Raw genomic sequence first — 11,292 nt, 5'->3', positions numbered from 1 at the left:
TTCCCCTACTTTTCTACACATCCATCCATAAACTAGACAAAGTGGTGTTTGGTCCTTATGGCTTTCCCAATCCCATTGTCACCCCTCATAAGCTACATTTTTATACAACTGTCTTCGAGATTCATGGGTTCTGGGTTGTAGTTTGATAGTTTCAGGTATCCACCACCAGCTACCCCAATTCTTTAGAACCTAAAAAGGGTTGTCTAAAGTGTGCATAAGAGTGCCCACCAGAGTGACCTCTCGGCTCCTTTTGGAATCTCTCTGCCACTGAAGCTTATTTCATTTCCTTTCACAACCCCCTTTTGGTCAAGAAGATGTTCTCCGTCCCACGGTGCCAGGTCTACATTCCTCCCTGGGAGTCATATTCCACGTTGCCAGGGAGATTCACTTCCCTGGGTGTCTGATCCCACGTAGGGGGGAGGGCAGTGATTTCACCTTTCAAGTTGGCTTAGCCAGAGAGAGAGGGCCACATCTGAGCAACAAAGAGGCATTCAGGAGGAGACTCTTAGGCACAAATACAGGGAGGCCTAGCCTCTCCTTTGCAGCAACCGTCTTCCCAAGGGTAAAACTTATGGTAGAGGGCTCAACCCATCAAACCACCAGTCCCCTATGTCTGTGGTCATGTTAGCAACCATGGAGGTGGGGTAGGCGAATACCCCTGCATTCTCCACAGGCTCCTCAAGGGGGCACTACATCTTTTTTTTTTTTTTTTTTTTCCCCTTGTTTGTATTTTTTCTTTTTTTTTTTTTTTTTTTTTTTTTTTAACTTTCCCTTCTTTTTTCAAATCACCTGTATGAAAAAAAAAGTTAAAAAGAAAACAAACATACAATAAAAGAGCATTTCAAAGAGACCATAGCAAGGGAGTAAGAAAAAGACAACTAACCTAAGATAACTGCTTAACTTCCAACATGTTCCTACTTTACCCCAAGAAAGTTACATAATATAGCAACATTTCAGTGAACTTGTTCCTACTACAACCATCAGAAATTAACAGACCATAGTCATTTCTGGGCATCCCCAGAACGTTAAATAGCTTATCTGTTCTTCCTGGATTATTGTTCCCCCTTCCTTAATTGCTCTCTACTGCTAGTTCCCCTACATTCTACATTATAAACCATTTGTTTTACATTTTTCAAAGTTCACATTAGTGGTAGCATATAATATTTCTCTTTTTGTGCCTGGCTTATTTCGCTCAGCATTATGTCTTCAAGGTTCATCCATGTTGTCATATGTTTCACCAGATCGTTCCTTCTTACTGCCGCGTAGTATTCCATCGTGTGTATATACCACATTTTATTTATCCACTCATCTGTTGAAGGACATTTGGGTTGTTTCCATCTCTTGGCAATTGTGAATAATGCTGCTATGAACATTGGCGTGCAGATATCTGTTCGTGTCACTGCTTTCCGATCTTCCGGGTATATACCGAGGAGTGCAATCGCTGGATCGAATGGTAGCTCTATATCTAGTTTTCTAAGGAACTGCCAGACTGACTTCCAGAGTGGCTGAACCATTATACAGTCCCACCAACAATGAATAAGAGTTCCAATTTCTCCACATCCCCTCCAGCATTTGTAGTTTCCTGTTTGTTTAATGGCAGCCATTCTAACCGGTGTTAGATGGTATCTCATTGTGGTCTTAATTTGCATCTCTCTAATAGCTAGTGAAGCTGAACATTTTTTCATGTGTTTCTTGGTCATTTGTATTTCCTCTTCAGAGAACTGTCTTTTCATATCTTTTGCCCATTTTATAATTGGGCTGTCTGTACTATTGTCATTGAGTTGTAGGATTTCTTTGTATATGCAAGATATCAGTCTTTTGTCAGATACATGGTTTCCAAAAATTTTTTCCCATTGAGTTGGCTGCCTCTTTACCTTTTTGAGAAATTCCTTTGAGGTGCAGAAACTTCTAAGCTTGAGGAGTTCCCATTTATCTATTTTCTCTTTTGTTGCTTGTGCTTTGGGTGTAAAGTCTAGGAAGTGGCCTCCTAATACAAGGTCTTGAAGATGTTTTCCTACATTATCTTCTAGGAGTTTTATGGTACTTTCTTTTATATTGAGATCTTTGGTCCATTTTGAGTTAATTTTTGTGTAGGGGGTGAGGTAGGGGTCCTCTTTCATTCTTTTGGATATGGATATCCAACTCTCCCAGCCCCATTTGTTGAAAAGACCATTATGGCTCAGTTCGGTGACTTTGGGGGCCTTATCAAAGATCAGTCGGCCATAGATCTGAGGGTCTATCTCTGAATTCTCAATTCGATTCCATTGATCTATATGTCTATCTTTGTGCCAGTACCATGCTGTCTTGGCAACTGTGGCTTTATAATAAGCTTCAAAGTCAGGGAGTGTAAGTCCTCCCACTTCGTTTTTCTTTTTTAGAGTGTCTTTAGCAATTCGAGGCATCTTCCCTTTCCAAATAAATTTGATAACTAGCTTTTCCAAGTCTGCAAAGTAGGTTGTTGGAATTTTGATTGGGATTGCATTGAATCTGTAGATGAGTTTGGGTAGAATTGACATCTTAATGACATTTAGCCTTCCTATCCATGAACATGGAATATTTTTCCATCTTTTAAGGTCCCCTTCTATTTCTTTTAGTAGAGTTATGTAGTTTTCTTTGTATAGGTCTTTTACATCTTTGGTTAAGTTGATTCCTAGATACTTGATTTTTTTAGTTGCTATTGAAAATGGTATCTTTTTCTTGAGTGTCTCTTCAGTTTGTTCATTTCTAGCATATAGAAACATTACTGACTTATGTGCATTAATCTTGTATCCCGCTACTTTGCTAAATTTGTTTATTAGCTCTAGTAGGTGTATCGTTGATTTCTCAGGGTTTTCTAGATATAAGATCATATCATCTGCAAACAATGACAGTTTTACTTCTTCTTTTCCAATTTGGATGCCTTTTATTTCTTTGTCTTGCCGGATTGCCCTGGCTAGCACTTCCAGCACAATGTTGAATAACAGTGGTGACAGCGGGCATCCTTGTCTTGTTCCTGATCTTAGAGGGAAGGCTTTCAGTCTCTCACCATTGAGTACTATGCTGGCTGTGGGTTTTTCATATATGCTCTTTATCATGTTGAGGAAGTTTCCTTCAATTCCTACCTTTTGAAGTGTTTTTATCAAAAAGGGATGTTGGGTTTTGTCAAATGCTTTTTCAGCATCTATTGAGATGATCAATTGATTTTTCCCTTTCGAGTTTTTAATGTGTTGTAATACATTGATTGTTTTTCTTATGTTGAACCATCCTTGCATGCCTGGAATGAACCCCACTTGGTCATGGTGTATGATTTTTTTAATGTGTCTTTGGATTCGATTTGCAAGTATTTTGTTGAGGATTTTTGCATCTATATTCATTAGGGAGATTGGCCGGTAGTTTTCCTTTTTTGTAGCATCTTTGCCTGGTTTTGGTATTAGATTGATGTTAGCTTCATAAAATGAGTTAGGTAGTGTTCCATTTTTTTCAATGTTTTGAAAGAGTTTGAGTAAGATTGGTGTCAGTTCTTTCTGGAAAGTTTGGTAGAATTCCCCTGTGAAGCCATCTGGCCCTGGGCATTTATTTGTGGGAAGATTTTTGATGACTGATTGGATCTCTTTGCTTGTGATGGGTTGGTTGAGGTCTTCTATTTCTTCTCTGGTCAGTCTAGGTTGTTCATATGTTTCCAGGAAATTGTCCATTTCTTCTACATTATCCAGTTTGTTGCCATACAGTTGTTCATAATATCCTCTTATAATTTTTTTAATTTCTTCAGGATCTGCAGTTATGTCACCTTTTTCATTCATTATTTTGTTTATATGGGTCTTCTCTCTTTTTGATTTTGTCAGTCTAGCTAGGGGCTTGTCAATCTTGTTGATCTTCTCAAAGAACTAACTTTTGGTGATATTTATCCTTTCTATTGTTTTTTTGTTCTCTATGTCATTTATTTCTGCTTTAATCCTTGTTATTTCTTTTCTTCTACTTGGTTTAGGATTGGTTTGCTGTTCATTTTCTAGCTTCTTCAGTTGATCCATTAGTTCTTTGATTTTGGCTCTTTCTTCCTTTTTAATATATGCGTTTAGTGCTATAAATTTCCCCCTTAGCACTGCTTTTGCTGCATCCCATAGGTTTTGGTATGTTGTGTTCTCATTTTCATTCGTCTCTATATATTTAGCAATTTCTCTTGCTATTTCTTCTTTAACCCACTGATTGTTTAGGAGTGTGTTGTTTAACCTCCAGGTATTTGTGAATTTTCTAAGTCTCTGATGGTTATTGACTTCTAATTGTATTCCATTGTGGTCAGAGAATGTGCTTTGAATAATTTCAATCTTTTTAAATTTATTGAGGCTTGTTTTATGTCCCAGCATATGATCTATTCTGGAGAAAGTTCCGTGAGCACTATAAAAGTATGTGTATCCTGGTGATTTGGGATGTAATGTCCTGTAGATGTCTGTTAAATCTAATTCATTTATCAGATTGTTTAGGTTTTCAATTTCCTTATTGGTCTTCTGTCTGGTTGATCTATCTATAGGAGAGAGTGATGTGTTGAAGTCTCCCACAATTATTGTGGAAACATCAATTGCTTCCTTTAGTTTTGCCAATGTTTCTCTCATGTATTTTGTGGCACCTTGATTGGGTGCATAGACATTTACGATTGTTATTTCTTCTTGCTGAATTGCCCCTTTTATTAGTATGTAGTGGCCTTCTTTGTCTCTCAAAACATCCCTGCATTTGAAGTCTATTTTATCTGAGATTAATATTGCTACACCTGCTTTCTTTTGGCTGTAGCTTGCATGAAATATTTTTTTCCATCCTTTCACTTTCAATTTCTTTGTGTCCCTGTGTCTAAGATGAGTCTCTTGTATGCAACATATTGATGGTTCATTTTTTTTGATCCATTCTGCGAATCTATATCTTTTAATTGGGGAGTTTAATCCATTTACATTCAACGTTAAAACCGTGAAGGCATTTCTTGAATCGGCCATCTTATCCTTTGGGTTATGTTTGCCATATTTTTCCCTCTCTCTATTAATATCCTTTATTGTACCCATACCGAATCTCTTTAGTACTGAACCTTTCTCCAAGTCTCTCTGTCCTGTCTTTGTTTCTCTGTCTGTAGGGCTCCCTTTAGTATCTCCAGTAGGGCAGGTCTCTTGTTAGCAAATTCTCTCAGCATTTCTTTGTCTGTGAAAAATTTAAGCTCTCCCTCAAATTTGAAGGAGAGCTTTGCTGGATAAAGTATTCTTGGCTGGAAATTCCTCTCTCTCAGAATTTTAAATATATCGTGCCATTGCCTTCTCGCCTCCATGGTGGCTGCTGAGTAGTCACTACTTAGTCTTATGCTGTTTCCTTTGTATGTGGTGAATTGCTTTTCTCTTGCTGCTTTCAGAACTTGCTCCTTCTCTTCTATGTTTGACAGTGTGATCAGTATATGTCTCGGAGTGGGTTTTTTTTGGATTTATTCTATTTGGAGTTCGCTGAGCATTTATGATTTGTGTATTTATGTTGTTTAGAAGATTTGGGAAGTTTTCCCCAACAATTTCTTTGAATACTCTTCCTAGACCTTTACCCTTTTCTTCCCCTTCTGGGACACCAATGAGTCTTATATTCGGACGCTTCATATTATCTATCATATCCCTGAGGTCCATTTCGAGTTTTTCAATTTTTTTCCCCATTCTTTCTTTTATGCTTTCATTTTCCATTCTGTCATCTTCCAGGTCACTGATTCGTTGTTCAACTTCCTCTAGTCTTGTACTATGAGTGTCCAGAATCTTTTTAATTTGGTCAACAGTTTCTTTAATTTCCATAAGATCATCCATTTTTTTATTTAGTCTTGCAATGTCTTCTTTATGCTCTTCTAGGGTCTTCTTGATTTCCTTCATATCCCGTACTAGGGTCTCATTGTTCATCTTTAGTTCTTTGAGTAGCTGCTCTAGGCGTGTCTCTTCTGGTCTTTTGATTTGGGTGCTTGGGCTTGGGTTATCCATATCGTCTGGTTTTTTCATATGCTTTATAATTTTCTGTTGTTTTTGGCCTCGTGGCATTTGCTGTCCTTGATAGGGTTCTTTTAGGGTTTGTAGACCAGTTGAAGTCCTTATCTCTAGTTTATCAGATCTACAGCTTCGTGGAGTACACTTTCTCTAACTAACCAGCAGGTGGCGTCCACGAGCCACCTGTTCTCCACAAGCCAGATCTCCCCTGCTTAGCCTTTTTGGTGAGTGGGGGAGTGAGTCTTGTGGGGCCCAATTGGTGTCCCAGGCTTGCGTGTGTAGTTGGTGTTGCCTGCCCTGTATGTGGGGCGTGTTTCTGGGCAGTCGGGGAGGGGGGGTGGCCCTAACAATCAAATCTCCCTGATGATCCTAGAGTTTTAAAGCTACTGCAATAGTCTAATCCTTCAGTTCAGTCCTGCCACAGTTTGTCTCTGCCACTGACCCACAAGTCTTTGGTATTGGCGTATGGCTCCTGGGACTTGCAAGTGGGCCCCTCTTCCAGGCTGTGCACCCCGGGTCCTCTGTTGGGGGATGACTGTGCTATGTCACAGGTGAGTGCCGTCCCCCCAGGGCAGTTCTGGGCTGCTGGGCTGTGTTGGGAGGCTCCCAGTCTGCTCAAATGATGGCTGAATGGGGCTCTGTTAATTCACACTGCTCCCCCTTCCCAGCTCTGGGACATTCAGCTGAGGTTGCAGGAAAGGCTAATGTCCACGCCCAGTTTTGTGGTGTGTGCCTGTTATTTGAAGCACTTCCGTCACACTGGGTTGTCTGGGGCAGCTCTGGGCTATGGGGCTGGCGATGGGCAGGAGTGTTTCCTGTCCACCAGGATGGTGGCTGTGAGCGGACACCCCCCTTTTCTTGGGAAGTTGTGTTGTTTAGTGAATTTTCTCAGCCACTGGATTATTGCCTTTTGTCTCAGAGCTCTCTTATTTCTGCTCTTGACTTGACGTGCCCAAATTTCAATTCTTTGAAGCTTTCTGTATTGAGCTTCTTAGAGTAATTGTTTTAGAAAAAGCAAAAAGGATTTAAAAAAAAAAAAAAAAAAAAAAAAAAAAACGGCCCTCCTAAGAGATCTAATGGGTTATTGAAATGCTAATAGACAAAGCAACCAGGGCCATTAAGGAAAGGTGCCCTGGGCAGAGAGATCAGCCTTGCTTCGGGATTTGCATATGCGCCTCAAGGCCTGATCTCCGCCCTTCCCCTTTCTGTGTTCAACAGAACTCCAAAAATCCTCTGCTTTTACTTTGGAGCTTCTCGTGTTGTTTTCCTTCTATGCCCGTCTCCTCTCTGCTGGGCTGGCTGCTCTCAGAGTCTCTGGTGTCTGGCCTCAGTCTATCTATGGTTGGAGTTTGAATCAGTAGAATGAGTTTCCGATGAGAGCAGCCACTGCAATTCTCCCTTCTCCTTCCTGGAGCTGACAGCCCCTCCTCCCCCGGGACTGAGCCTGGCAGGGAGGGGCGCGGGTCCCCTGGCCGCAAAAACTTACAGATTTCGCTGATCTCAGCAGTTCCACTTTTTCATGAGTGTTGTATGAAGTATGCCCAAAGACAGATTGCTCTGTGGTGTCCAGTCCACGCAGTTCCTGGCTTTTTACCTACTTTCCTGGAGGAGTAACTAAAACATACAGCTCACCAGTCTGCCATCTTGCCCCGCCTGCAATAAAGTTTTATCAGTTTTCTTTGTTGCAAACACCTTGAATGTTCTGTCCTTCATATTTCGTTAGAAAGCAGTGCCACTTTGCTGGGTGGCACTGCTTTCACTGCTACTGGAGTAGCTAGATTTGAATTGTGTTTTGACAAAATCTGGATAATATCTTCTGGAATTGTAGTTACTTCTGGAGGTACAAGTGTTCTGAGCAGAATATCATAAGAAGCAACTTTAGGAGAAGAGTGGTCCACAAGATTTTTAAAGCACTCCTCTGAATTTAAAACTAATGAAGTACAATCTTTCATTTCCAAATCATTTGATGAACTATTTGTTTTTGACAATATAATTTGTGGATAACAAAGCTGTGCTGTTCTTTGTAGGAGGAATTTTCAAACCAGGAGTGCAGAATGAATGTAAGTGCCAAGGGTAAATTTATATACTTGGCATCATTTTTTCTCAGCTGCTGGATTATGGAGCCACAAGTGGCAAAGAAATGATGATTGGCTTCCTCACTTTTATTATTCTTCACATTTTTAAGCCCCATTGTATAATTTTCATTTAAATATATATTATATTCAGAGATAACGAAGTATTCTAATTTGGAGTTATACACTCAAAATCATCTATCTTTAGTGCACATTTTGGAGTTTTTAGTACTTTAATTGCTGATTGCTTGGCAGCTGGAGTTAAGATTTATGGCTCTTCCTGATGGTTTTTCACTGCCTGTGGATGGTTTTGTAGAACCTGGGGTATCATGTAATGCTCAAGTCCAAAATCAGAAAGTTGTGGACTTCGTGGAGGTGTATCAGAAACTGAACTGCTTGGAACAGCAGGATCAGAAACATCATCCTTCAAAAAAAAGGTGTTTGAAGATTTTCATATTTAGCCAACTCTGGGTTAGGGTTAATTAATTCTTGTTCATCCACTTTAGAGTCTGGACTTCTGAATGCAGGTCATGTAAAATTCTCATTGGGTAATCGTCAAACTTAGTTTCTTCTCCACTCATTGCTAGCTGTGGCCTGGCCATCTCGCTATCTAGGGTGACAGCCAGAGACTGCAGCTTCACCCAGAAGTTGCAGAGTGAATCCACCTGCGAGCTCCAGCAGAGTGGCACAGCCGAGAAGGAACATAGAGTTCAGGAGACCCTACAATTAACTTTTAAATTTCTGTTTCTTCATCTTTGGAGCAGGAATGAGTTGTAATCTCCCCTCATAGGGCTATTGAAAGAATCCAATGAAACAATTCATGGAAAGTCTTTACCACAGTGCTTGACACAGAGTAAGTGGTCTATATTATGGTTACCTTTCTCTTCCTCCCACTTGTCCTCCTTTTCTTCTTGCTATAACAGGATCTTCTGCTTGTGAAATCTGTTGGGTGGATGATAAGTGGTGTAGGGGTAGGGAGAATTTCACACTAAGTGGCAGACATGATTCTGAAACAATGTCTGGGGCAGTCCTGTCCAGTAGACCTCCTGTGATGATGGAAATGTTCTGTGCAATATGGTAGCCACTAACCATGTGTGGCTAAAGAGCACTTGAATTGTGGCTAGTGTGAATGAGGAGCTACATTTTAAATTGTATTTAATTTTAATTAATTTAAATGTAAATTTAAATACCCATATGTGATTAGTGGCTACCGTATTGGACAGCTCAAGTCTAGAGAACAAGGGTTACAGATGCTAATGTATCTAGGGAGCAGATAGGTAACATAAATGAGTGAAGTGAGTTGAGTAAATGATAGGGTGTGGTGTTAACTAAAAATATTTTGAAATACTGCAGGTCAAACCAAACATGTCTTCTAACCAGATATAGACCACAGAACATCAGTGTGCAATCTCTAGTTTAGAGCCCACCCCTAAAAATCATGGAAAAGCCCTCAACTTAGATTGTTCAAAGGAAAAGCAGGAAACAGCAGCCTCATCCATTCATTTATTGTTGCATATCAAGTAGGAGTTGAAGGAAGGAGACCTCTTGGGGAACCCCTTAACGATGGCATGGTTGCCCACTTCAGGCCTTCAGAAGCTCTCGGTTCTGGGGCAGCCATTCTGTGTAGCTCAAAAGCTGGAGTGAGCTAGCCATAGAAAGAAGAATCTTGTCTAGACATTAGTGTGTCCTCGTCCTGCTCTTTCGTAACACTGGGCCTCCACTGGAGAAAGCATCTCCTCCAAGGAAGAGGGTCAGAACCAGTAATCTGGTCAGTCCTCCATTTTCTAAATCTTCAGGACTCTGAAGGGAGCCCCCAACTGATGGAACAGTGAAAGGGATCCTGCCTTGCTTCAGCATGAAGCTCTCTGGAAACTGGTGGCTCTATTAAGCCACCAGAGGTTTCCTCAGGGTATTCTTCATTAACTTATGGAGCAAATATTTGTCAAGCAACTGTTATGTCTGCATCACCAGGGCCACCCTCTTGCCCAGCACGTGGGTGTGTGGCTTTACGTAGTCGGCTCTCAGTTTTCATGTAGGTGCTAGATGCAAAGGCAGCATAGGACTGGGGTTAAGACTTTATCTTGGGCCTCAAACAGGCCTGAGAGTCAGTTTGTCCACTTTCTATCTGTGTGACCTTAATTAAGAGACTTCTTTAATTCCCAGTACTTCGTCTACAAAATGAATAAATGATAATACCTTCCTTGTAAATTGGTGAGAGAGTTAAATGAGAAAAGCATGTAAATGACACAGCATAACCAAAGTAAGTCCTCAATTAAAAAAAAAAAAAAAAAAAAAAAAAGACATTTCCAGACAAGGAGACAAGGGAGCACTTCTCTGCTCCCTACAGTGACATTCCAGGGGGAGCAGACAGTGGAAGCTATCTGCCCAGCAGGGAGGAGTAATTTATCACTGGCTTTATTCAGAATTTGTTGATGCAGCGTTATAGTTAAATGCAGACTTACTTTTAGTCAGTTTTATTGTTATGTTTAAAATTCTATACCAACATTGCACCCCATTTTTGCCTGCATGGGCGGAGATCTCTGCTGCCACCCCCACCCTTTGATACGCTACCGGATTCATGTCTATCCCTCCTGAAGTCTTGCTTTCTTAATATCCTTAATATTTGTTTCAGTCCCTCTTGGAATCACTAGTCAGTTTTGTACATACAAATTGCAAATAGAGTCCATGCAATCATATATTGAGCATACTTAGGACAGAGACTGACGGGTTTGTCTTGGTTTTCCTGAGATTTTCAGTTTTTGCACTGCAAATCCCACATTCCTTCAGTCCTGTGCAACCCAGTACAGCAGCCACCCTAGATATGCTGGGCATTAAGTAAAAATGGTACGGATGGGAAGAAGCCAAGTATCTCATACCAAGAGTCAAATGTCACTTGGTGCGACATTAGAGGTGAAAGAACTACTCACTAAATGCATACACACACACATGCAACTTCAGAGCTCAGCCAACACTGGCTTCACCTGGATCCCCTGCCTTTAGCATCCCACAAACATCTCCATAACAAATGATCACCTTTCTACGCCAAGACCCATTTGACTGAACCTGGAAGCACTGAGTTCGAAGCATCTCTTCATGCCCTTTCTTGCCTCATGTGTTTTGATGTGTCTGCTAAGGCAGTGTTCAACACATTCTAAATGAGGCCACACAGACACACAGCCAGAGCCAAACTGGTCATCGCATAACTGATAATGGGCCTTTTGTATTCACATTCTATTTAGATTATTGTCTGAAGCAGG

General features: G+C 40.7%; 1 pseudogene; it reads right to left on the bottom strand.

Moving 5' to 3' along the window:
- Positions 1 to 7,672: 7,672 nt before the first annotated feature.
- Positions 7,673 to 11,292, bottom strand: part of LOC119526957 — a 50,072-nt pseudogene continuing 46,452 nt past the window's right edge.

This window comes from Choloepus didactylus, chromosome 1, assembly GCF_015220235.1.
Source record: "Choloepus didactylus isolate mChoDid1 chromosome 1, mChoDid1.pri, whole genome shotgun sequence".
Taxonomy (NCBI): Eukaryota; Metazoa; Chordata; class Mammalia; order Pilosa; family Megalonychidae; genus Choloepus; species Choloepus didactylus.
The sequence above is the reverse complement of the archived record's forward strand: the minus strand, read 5'-3'. Positions and strand labels throughout refer to the sequence as shown.